The sequence below is a fragment of the Argopecten irradians genome, chromosome 13 (genome assembly GCF_041381155.1).
Source record: "Argopecten irradians isolate NY chromosome 13, Ai_NY, whole genome shotgun sequence".
NCBI classification, from domain to species: Eukaryota; Metazoa; Mollusca; class Bivalvia; order Pectinida; family Pectinidae; genus Argopecten; species Argopecten irradians.
Genome location: NC_091146.1, coordinates 25,750,858 through 25,763,279, shown reverse-complemented (window position 1 = coordinate 25,763,279; position 12,422 = coordinate 25,750,858).

The following is a 12,422-nucleotide window of genomic DNA, read 5'->3' as shown; positions in this document are numbered from 1 at the left end:
TCCATGTAGTACATACCGTACTATACTATATTAAAAGAATGAATGAAAAAAAAATAAAAAAAAAATAAAAAAAAATTTGTTTATGTTGTATTTTCTTGTGAATCCCGAAAAATACCAGTTACGTAATTTAAAAGCCATAAAGGTCACGGTACACAATACACATTGGGAAACCAGCTTTATTTGTTAGCTTGGCCTGTCCATATACATATACATAAATATTTACATCCCTCGATACACTTATATAAAGGCACAGCGAATTTGTGTTACGGCCTTAATGGTCAGATTCAACCTTTGGGCTAAAAATCCTCCAGGGACGCGGTTTAAACTCCCAACTCGCGATACATCTGCATCTATTTTTCGTAGTAAAAACATGCGTTCTTTGTAGTCAAACGTAGTAAAAAACGTCACGTGCTTATACCTCATTCATGCCATTGGTCGGAATATACAATTGTATTATGGGTAACTAGTGATCACGTGATTTTGTGTTTTCTTCCAAATATGGTGATAGTTTGCTTGCCATTTCTTCGGAGAAATTGATTTATATGAAAATATTTAGACTCCAAAATGTTATTAATATTGCATGCATATAATTTTGACTTGCACATATGCACTGTTTTACTATAAATAATGAACTGCCCTTTTCACGTTTTGTAAATAAATGATATAATACAATGTACGAATTGACCAATTCAATATGTCTAACCGTCTAATCTAAAATCAGCGAAGATCGGCTACTCCCGGCTAAATTCGTAGAATTCTAAATTTATATTTATATACATTTCGTATATTATTACCTGCTTTAGGGTTCAGAACATATACATATAACACAGAGAAAATAAGGCCAAATTATGTATAAATACCAGGTCAGAGAAATCACTCTATTTGGAAGTAAACACACACTCATGTGATCACTAGTTACCCACTAATACAATTCCATATTTATTTCGGCCAATGGCATGAATGAGGTATAATCACGTGACTTGTTTTACTACGTTTTACTACAAAGAACGCGTGTTTTGTACCATTATGGGGAAAATCCTCCGCGGATCGTGGTTTCATTTCCACCATTTGAAATTGTTAGCAATACTATCATATCATAGTTTATTTTCCATATTATTTCCAAACAAATAGTAATAAGCTTCCGCATAGCCCACTTAGCTTTTTGGGAATATAATACATACATGTATGTACACTATACTAAGAAACACGGGCTTATGTGCTTACATGACAGCTTCCCGCCTGGTGGACCTAACTCATTATGCTTCGGTAGGTTCCGTTCGAAAATGTATCATTTTGTTTGTCAGAATTACTCTTCATAGATTGAAAGGTCTCAAGGCCCTCTACCAATATTGTGAATTTCATGGCCCTGGGGTCTCGGAATTTTCCCCAGGGGATAGGGTCTTTACCATAGTTTATATAGGGAAACACATTTATGAGCATTATTTGCTCAATTTTCATAGGAAACAGATGCAATGGAATCAAATACTCTTCATATATTAAAAGGTTAAATGGATATCATCACTGGCTGATTTCATGGTCCTGATAGGCCAATATATGGTGCTTATATACAGTGTATGTATTTGTTTCATTCTGTATCCGAACTCGGGTGACCAATCAGAAAAAAACCATGGCTGACAGGTGGCTATGTGTTTTGTTATTCCTGCTATATAGACTTCATTTTTAGTTTTCCCATGTTATAAAACATTTCCAAGAGGAAAGAAAAGGTAAAGAATTACAGAAATAGAGAAAAGATCCATCTTTTATTGGCATGATTTACATCAGTCAGTAGTGGGTACCAAGTTCATTAAACTTTTTAAATGTGCAACTGCAGGGGCATAGGAAGAAAAGGGTCCTCCTGCACATTTTTCGTACTTCTTTTTAGAAAATTTGCGGCGCATTTCCTAAAAGTTCAAGCACGTAATGTTCAAACCTTTAATAATAAAAATTCAATACACATGAACTAGACTAAAAATGTCAGGGGCGTAGGAAGCAACTGCCCCCCCCCCCCCCTTCCCCAGGACGGAGGGGCAAACATGTCATTTTGCCCCCCCCCCCCCATTTTCGCCGACTGACATTTTCTTAAAATGCTTATTTGAAAGAAAAGAGGGTCTTCCTGCACATTTTTCGTACTTCATTCTAGGAAATTTTCCGCTGTGCGGCGCATTTCCCAAAACCGTTCAAGCACATAATGTCAAAACTCAAATAGTCAAAATTCAATACACAGAACTAGACTAAAAATGTCCATCAAAGGATTCTATGTACTATTTAAAAAAACGTCTCTTAAAAGATCAATTTGTTTATGTCTTAGCGAGACAATTAATTCATTTTTTATGTTACACAATCATGTGCCGATGGTGTGAAGCCGGTGTATTCAGATCGAGTAGGGTTGCATAATGTTTTGACGACACAAACATCATTTCTAAATGCAAGTAGCTTTAAATCGAAAAATTACCATGTTAAGAACGCTTTATAATCATTAAAATACATCGTAAAACTCATCTCAGCCATTCTAAATCGTATTTTTTTTCCGGGGGAGACCGCCGGACCGCCCAAACACCAAAATCTCGCGCTTTCGGGCGCTCGCAAAATCATCAAAATACATTGTAAAACTCATCTCAGCCATTCTAAATATAATATTTTTCCACTGGGTCACCCTCAGACACCTAAAACACCAAAATCTCGCGCCGGCGGCGCTCACACGCTAATTTGGCCAATTTGCGCATTCGTTAATTTCCTTTTAGCGACCCCACTGTCTATAAATGTGTACAAGGATTAAATTTACTGATATATGAAAAACGTACATAAAGCATATATGGTTGGGAGTTGAATTAATCTCCTCCTGTAGGTGCGGCGGGGGGGGGGGGGGGGGGGGGGGGGGGGTGTACAAAATATTTAGGACCTTTGCCCCCCATTACGTTTCATCTTCCTACGCCACTGAATGTCCATCAAGGGATTCTACTATTTCAAAAATGTTTCTTAAAATATCAAATTGTTTATATGTCTAAGCAAGACAATTAAATCAATTCATTATTTTTTTTAGTTAAACAACAATGTGCTGATGGTGTGAAGTCGTATGTTCAGATCGAGCAGGGTTGCATAATGATATGACGACATTCACAATTATAATTTCTAAATGCAGGTAAATGTAAATCGAAAAATTACCACGTTAAGAACGCATTAAAATCCTCAAAATACACCGTAAAACTCATCTTGGCCATTCCAAATCGTAATATTTTTCGCGGGGGAGACCCCCGGACCCCCAGAACACCAAAGTCTCGCGCATTCGGCGCTCGCAAAATCATCAAAATCATCGTAAAAATAATGGTTTTTTTCCGGGGGAGACCCCCGGACCCCCCAAACACCAAAATCTCGCGCATTCGGCGTTCGCAAAATCATCAAAATACATCGTAAAAATTATCTCAGCCATTCTAAATCGTAATATTTTTTTCCGGGAGAGACCCCCGGACCTCCAAACACCAAAATCTCGACCCTTCGACGCTCGCACGCCATTTTGCATATTCATTAATTTCCTGTTAGCGTCGCCACTGATATGGATGTGTACAAGGATTATATGTAATGATTTATGAGAAAAAGTATATAAAGTATATATGGTTGTGTGTTGAATTAATCTCCTCCTGTGTGACCTATTGAAATTGTCTTTTGGCCGGCATCATTCAGTGTCTGTTGTAAACAATTTACAATCTTCTTAATAACCAAGAACCTCATACATGGACATGTTATTGGGCCATAGCATGCTGGGATGAAGGGATACAAAGTTTGTTCAAATCAATTATCTTGACCTATGTGCCAAGTCACAGGGCTAAGACATATTTATTTGTTTGTTTAAAAGCAAAACATTATTTATAACTGTGCATATCGGAATTCAGGTGACTGTTAGACATATCTATCCTTATTGCCTTCTGCTCATTCTCAACTCTCATCCATTTGTAAACTATTCAAATTCTAACAAACGTCTTCTCCACAACACGGTTTTTCTTATTTTACAGCAAGTGCAAAAACAACAACAATCAAATTACAATCATGAATATTTTGTATTGATATTAATTTTTTTGCAAATTTTCAGCAAAACAAACATGTTTCAAATTAAATTAATACACATATTTGATTAATATATTTGATCTGCATTCATTATTGAATTTAAAAAAAAAAAAAAAAAAAAACCTTTATATCATAGCAAAGGTACATGGTTTGTAATTTTAATCAATGGAGATAAATCCGTTTTGAAGGATTTTCCACAAAGTGGAAAAGTTAAGATTAATTCACTTTCCATGCATTATTCAACCAAAATTTAGCCTGGTACATTTCCTGGTCAACATCAATTATAATTTCAACACAAATTTATTAGATGATGTTTCAAGTAATTGTCGAGTATATATACATGAACTTTGACATCTGCCATGGCACAACATGTAATCTTCAATTTATCAATGTTTCACAATCAAAGTCTACTCTAAGCCTTCTGTTTCAAATGGTGGAAATGAAATCACGATCCGCGGGGGATTTTCCCAATAATGGTACAAAACACGCGTTCTTTGTAGTCAAACGTAGTAAAACAAGTCACGTGATTATACCTCATTCATGCCATGGGCCGAAATAAATATGGAATTGTATTATGGGTAACTAGTGATCACATGAGTGTGTGTTTACTTCCAAATATAGTGATTTCTCTGACCTGATATTTATACATAATTAGGCCTTTTGAAGAAGATCTTATTTTCTCTGTGTTATATGTATATGTTCTTAACCCTAAAGCAGGTAATAATATATATACATTGTAAATATAAATTTAGAATTCTACGAATTTAGCCGGGAGTAGCCGATCTTCGCTGATCCTAGATTAGACGGTTAGACCTATTGAATTGGTCAATTCGCATTATATCATTTATTTACAAAACGTGGAAATGACAGTTTTATAACTCATTTCAGTTCATTATTTATAGTAAAATAATACATATGTGCAAGTCAAAATGATATGCATGCAATATAAATAACATTTTGGAGTCTAAATATTTTCATATAAATCATTTTCTCCGAAGAAATGGCAAGCAAACTATCACCATATTTGGAAGTAAACACACAATCACGTGATCACTAGTTACCCATAATACAATTGTATATTCCGGCCAATGGCATGAATGAGGTATAAGCACGTGACCTTTTTTACTACGTTTTTACTACAAAAAAATAGATGCAGATATATCCCGAGTTTGGAGCTAAAACCGCGTCCCGCGGGAGGATTTTTAGCACAAAGGTTGAATCTGGCCATTAAATCGCTGTGCCTTTATTTAAAGATGCTCCACCGCCGACAGAGCAAAAATATCATTCATCATTAGAACAATAATTGGTGTTTAATCTTGTATATATACATGTATGTCTAATTAACACAAAAAAAGATATAAGAAAATTCATTTTGCCTTTGGTGCATGCGCAATCAGTACTTCATTCCATATAGGATATAGTGCCACAGATTTTTTTCGGGATGCAATTGAATTATTTTTTATATTTTCAACTTGAACTAAAATTAGAAGCTCAAACTTTTCAATGGTGGTAATGGTGTAGAGTAAGTAACTTTTCTAACTGAAGAAAAATATGAAATTGTCTGCTACTGTTTTTGATAGTGAAAAAATACCAATTGTCAGCGGTGGAGCATCTTTAAGTGTATCGAGGGATGTAAATATTTATGTATATATATGGACAGGGCAAGCTCTGTACTGTGACCTTTTTGGCTTTTAAATTACGTAACTGGTATTTTTCGTGATTCGCAAAAAAATGAAATCTTGAAAAAATCATTGTAATATAGTATAGTACGGTATGTACCACATGGACTTGGTACGAATGCTAATCCACAAAGCACACACACAGCTTTTAAACGAATTTTCAACCCACGATTAATAAATGATTATGGCCAAGAGGATGGAAATTCGATGTACAAATTAAGCAGAGTCCTTTTGCACTCTAACTACCTCAGCTCGGACTAACAGCTACAATGTGTACGTACACGCAGGCTACAGCTGCATGGCCGGGATGTGCAGGATCACAGTACAGTAACTTAGGGGAACAAAATTTTGATTTCCATTTCCTGGTTGTATGTTTACTTTGGAGACAATGTCATAATGGTTGCCCCTTTTATTGCAACGCAATTTATTATATATATAATAAGCTATATTTATCAGGATATCAGTCCTTTTTTTGCACAGGTCTGGGTCAATACCATCCTCGATATTCCAGGGGTTGCGTTCCCCTACGATCTCTACACCCCTGGACTATCTCATAGTGAAATTGAAGGCAGCTCAGCGGAAAACATTTGACCAATCACAGGCCAGCAAAGATTTCCTTTGAAGACTACAGAGAGACCGACGCCTAACATCAAAGCCACACAGTCGACCACAGTGTACCGTTATACTGCTCTTTTGATGTACACCAAATGACTAAATTACCTGTTCTGTTCTGTTGTCTCCAGTTTTACTTAAGTATTAACTTGAATAGATTTTTTATGTTATGGAGATACAAAATGTATAACACAAAAATCGGAGTGTACTCTAAATAATGATGAGAGGGTGACCGCCATATATCCCTACGGCCCAATAGTCCGAAGGCCCGTCAGTCCGAAGGCCCATTAGTCCTAAGGCCCGTTAGTCCGAAGGCCCATTAGTCCGAAGGCCCGATAGTCCGAAAACAGATAATATAATTGGGATTTATATGCGAACAGTACTTGAAATGAAACAAACGTTTATTACAGTTTTCGATGCAAAAGATTTGTTGTAAACTTGCTAAGGTATACTTACATGTATGTGACTATATATAGAATTGATACGGAAAATGATATGAAACAACGAAATGTAGCGTATTTTCAAAAAGAGCATAATCTTGAAATACATAAACGTATCTGATATTAAAGAGTATAATTTTTTATATGTACAATGCAATCCTGTTTAATATTTCCCCCAAAAAATATCATTATGCGAACCATTTCCATCATTATGGGTAGAATAAACAATTCAAAGAATATATAATGGGGAAGCAAAAATATGTCGTTAAATACATGTATATATTGTACAACATAACGATGTTTACAGGTATAATAAAAGTCATTTTTCGGTAAGATTTGATTATATACATCATTTATTCATGAAGCAATGTTAATCCTGATGCAATACAGTGTACAAAAGGCTAACAATCGGACATTTTAAAGTTTGCATGTTTGTAAGATAATCCATAGAATGTATGCTTGTGAGATATCCTATAAAATGTAAGATGTTATTTTTTTTTTATTTTTTTTTTTATTTTGATGTAATTTTGACCTGGCATTGCTCCATGAAGAAATGACAACTTGCTGTCCATAGACATTGTCAGATCAGCAGTGCCGAAAAATGTTTTCGTCAAAATACGTTAATTATGACAACTCTATAACTTGCAATATTTACTACTTTTCGGACTAACGGGCCTTCGGACTATTGGGCTTTCGGACTAACGGGCCTTCGGACTATTGGGCCTTCGGACTAACGGGCCTTCGGACTATTGGGCCGTAGGGATATAAGGGTGTCACCGATGATGACACCCTTATATCTCTACGGCCTAATAGTCCGAAGGCCCGTTAGTCCGAAGCCCATTTTGTCCGAAGGGCCGTTAGTCCATAGGTCCAATAGTCCTAAGGCCCAATAGTCCGAAAATCAGTAAATATTGCAATCTACACCGTTGTTATAATTCACGTTATTTTCATAGTTTATGTTTTCGATGGGTTCTGATGAATACATTTTTGGCACTGCTTTAAAGTAATTGATCAGCAAATTTATATCGACAACAAGTTGTCTTTTTTATGTAGCATTGCACGGTCAAACTTTCATCAAAACTTTTTGAAAAGTCATAAAAAGACAAAAATAAATCACGATGTATAAAATATCTCATAAGCATACATTCTATGAATTATCTTATAAATATACTAGCGTTATGTGCACTGTAATTTGATTGTATTATGATGTATATAAATCATCAAATCTTACCGAAAAAGTGACCTTTTATCATGGGCGCTTTCACTATTATACATGTATTTTTGAATTACAAAGTTATCCTTAATGACATTAATAAGAGCATTGATATCCAAAGAGTTGCTATAGCTCAGACACATGATTTTATATATGCTGTGTTTCATAATTATCAAAATTTCATTGACAACAGGGCTACAATTTTGTAAAACTATTCCAAAAAGAAATGAATCTTTATTTTATGCAAAAGGAATAAACAACAAATCCAACAAAGTTTTTTTTTTTTTTTTTTTTTTTTAATTCTGAAGAACATCTAGAGTTTGCACCTCCTTGCATTCCAACAAGCAATATATAATTGTCTTCCTTTACATATCACATCAAGTGCACATACATGTATGATTTATTCCTATCTTATGAAGGAAGGTATATGATGAATAATTCTGACTTTAAACCATATTAACTTGGAATTTAAAAAGAAATCTCTTTATAGCAATCTTCAATTTACTCCGACAACATTTATCAGATATTATCTTAAATCTAACTTTTTGCACATAGAAAAAATTGTTTCACTCATTCTTGCGCATTTCATCAAAATTGGTTGAAAGGCTTTTAATTAAAGGCTTAATATACGTAACTTTCCATTGTTTTGTAATCACAAACATTTACAATGATCGAATATTGTACCAATGACCTAGAATAAGATGACAGACGTGTATTATGACAGTTGTCCATGCAGATAAACCTATAATAACGAACGATCAAATATCGTCTTGTAAACATATACTTGCTATCTTGAAACAGTTAATTGCAAAACCAACAATTACCGAAACATTTTGTATATATAGGGCCATAGGGACCTGTCACACATATCTAACCTATAGTGATATATATGTATTATAGTATCAAGGGTACCATGAACTCGACGCTGGAGAATTGAACCAGACTTTTTTAAACTAGGCTTTACGTATCATTGACGCATATCTTCTAACTGATACTGTAGATCTACTGTTGGTTAAGAATTCGTACCAGGTCCTGCGTGTAGGCCTACACATACCAGGTCCCTGTGTAAATGACTATCCCTGTAAATGACTACATATACCAGGTCCCTGCGTATAGGCCTACACATACCAGGTCCCTGTGTAAATGACTACACATACCAGGTCCCTGTGTATAGGCCTACACATACCAGGTCCCTGTGTATAGGCCTACACATACCAGGTCCCTGTGTATAGGCCTACACATACCAGGTCCCTGTGTATAGGCCTACACATACCAAGTCCCTGTGTATAGGCCTACACATACCAAGTCCCTGTGTATAGGCCTACACATACCAGGTCCCTGTGTAAATGACTACACATACCAAGTCCCTGTGTATAGGCCTACACATACCAAGTCCCTGTGTATAGGCCTACACATACCAAGTCCCTGTGTATAGGCCTACACATACCAAGTCCCTGTGTATAGGCCTACACATACCAAGTCCCTGTGTATAGGCCTACACATACCAAGTCCCTGTGTATAGGCCTACACATACCAAGTCCCTGTGTATAGGCCTACACATACCAAGTCCCTGTGTATAGGCCTACACATACCAAGTCCCTGTGTATAGGCCTACACATACCAAGTCCCTGTGTATAGGCCTACACATTTCGTGGAGTCGCTAACGTGCTTGTTTCTATTTTTCCCGTGCCAAGTCAATTGGGTCACGACAATTACCGAAGCATTTCGTATATAGACCTATAGCCTATATCAATCGTATCACTTGATATTTTCTTTGAACTTCTTCGTATTGTTTCGGGTTGTTATTATTGTGGGCCAAATTAATTATTTTTAAATATTTTTATTACTTTGTTTTTTGAAACTTAACAATTGATCTCAGTACATCTAACATCTAATCTGGCTTTAGTCAACATTTTATGCAGGGAAAATGTGGTAATTTTCTTGTAAATGTTTGTGAATAAAAAAAGTTAATGAAACAAGAGATCCCAGAGGGATCTTGGCGCCCACCAAAGAATGATCTATATCTGACAATGGAAAGATGGATCTTTTCTCTACTTTTCAAACTTTTTCAGACATACTACATATAAAATTTGAGACAGCTAGATCGCTTCAGCACTTTCTGAGAAATAACAGTAACAAACTTCAAAGATCAAAATCAAAGATGGCGGCCATCTTGTTGACCAATTGGTCCCAAAATGCTATATGCACTACTAGGGCCCTAGGGGAACCTACAAATAAAATGAGACAGATCTCTTCAGTACTTTCTGAGAAATAGCGATAACAAACTTAAAATATCAAAATCCAAGATGGCTGCCTGGCGACCATCTTGTTGACCAATTGGTCCCAAAATGCAACATGCACAACTAAGGCCCTAGGGGAACCTACATATGAAATTTGAGACATATCCTTTCAGTACTCTCTGAGAAATAGCAATAACAAACTTTGAATATCAAAATCCAAGATGGCTGCCTGGCGGCAATCTGGTTGACCGATCGGTCCCAAAACGCAATATGCACAACTAGGTCCCTAGGGGAACCTACATATGAAATTTTAGACAGATCCCTTCAGTACTTTCTGAGATATAGCGATAACAAACTTTAACTATCAAAATCCAAGATGGCTGCCTGGCGGCCATCTTGTTGACCGATTGGTCCCAAAATGCAATATGCACAACTAAGGCCCTAGGGGAACCTACATATGAAATTTGAGAAAGATCCCTTCAATACTTTCTGAGATAAAAATGCAATATGCATAACTAAGCCCCTAGGGGAACCTGCACATGCAATTTGAGACAGATGCTTTCAGTGCTATCTGAGAAATAGCTGTAATAAACTTCAATTGTCAAAATCCAAGATGGCTGCCTGGCGGCAATCTGGTTGACCGATCGGTCCCAAAACGCAATATGCACAACTAGGTCCCTAGGGGAACCTACATATGAAATTTTAGACAGATCCCAGGACGGACGGACGGAAGGACAGACGGAAGGACCACGGACAATAAGCGATTTGAACATCTGTTGATGGTGGGCTAAAAAAATTAAACCTATATTGTAGATTTGATGACTTTAAACAAAAGGCCCTATGAGCCTAAACGGCCATCAGACTACTGTTGATACAATATCAAGTCGAACTGATCATGAAATACACAATAAGTTGTACGTTTAGTGATTTTAGCCTTTTTGACCCATGTGACCTTGAATAATGATCAAGGTTATATAGATCAAGGTTATTCATTTGAACAAACTTGGTAACCCTTCATCCCAGCATGGTATAGCTATAGGATTAATATGACCCTCGTGACCTTGAATGTAGGCCAATGTTATTGATTTGAACAAACTTAGTAGCACTTCATCCCAGCATTCTGCAGGCCAAATATCAGTACCCTAGTGGAACTTTCGGTTATTCAGGGTCATATTATTCACAATTTTTGTGAAGTTCCTTTAGACCTATAAAGAGTATATGATTCTACCATTTCTTGTATTTCAGAAGAAGGGGGTCTGGGACCATACACTGCACACTTTTGGTTTACCTTTGGTTATATGTAAGGTTTCTGCAAAATATCAACAAATTTGGTTAAGTGGTTTTGAGGAGGAAGTCGAAAAATGTAAATTGTTTATCGCCCTATGACAGATATCCTCGATACTCCAGGGGTTCCGATCACTTACGATCTCTACACCCCTGGACTATCTCATAGTAAAACTGGAGGCAACAGAACAGAACAGGTAATTGAGTCGTTTGATGTACATCAAAAGAGCGGTATAACAGTATACTGTGGTTGACTGTGTGGCTTTGAAGTTGGGCGTAGCTCTCTCTGTAGTCTTCAAAGGAAATCTTTGCTGGTCTGTGATTGGTCAAATGTTTTCCGCTGAGCTGCCTTCAATTTCGCTATGAGATAGTTCAGGGGTGTAGAGATCGTAAGTGATCGGAACCCCTGGAGTATCGAGGATGTATGACAGACGACCGGCGATGATAGATAAAAGGTGAATAGAATAGGTCACTTGAGACTTCATCTCAGGTGACCTAAAAAACTGTGAAGCTACTAATACATGTGTGTCTTGATCATTAGGTGTCACTTTCAAGTACAGTTCCTATAGCTACTAAACCTCTTACTATCGACATCACATTCATACAGCTTCTGTAATAAGTGTTAATTAGAGGCTATATGCATGACTAAACCGCTGCATACATATACATCACACGTGAAAGTTACTAAGATTTCATGTATATACATGTATGTGTCCTGAGGTGTCTTTGCAGTGCACCACTTTGACTACACCCCTTACCACAGACATCACATTTGTGAGGTTTCTCTCCTGTATGTGTCCTGAGGTGTGCCTGTAGAATGTATTTCCGACAAAATCTCTTATCACAAATATCACATTTGAAAGGTTTTTCTACTGTATGATTCCTGATGTGTAAC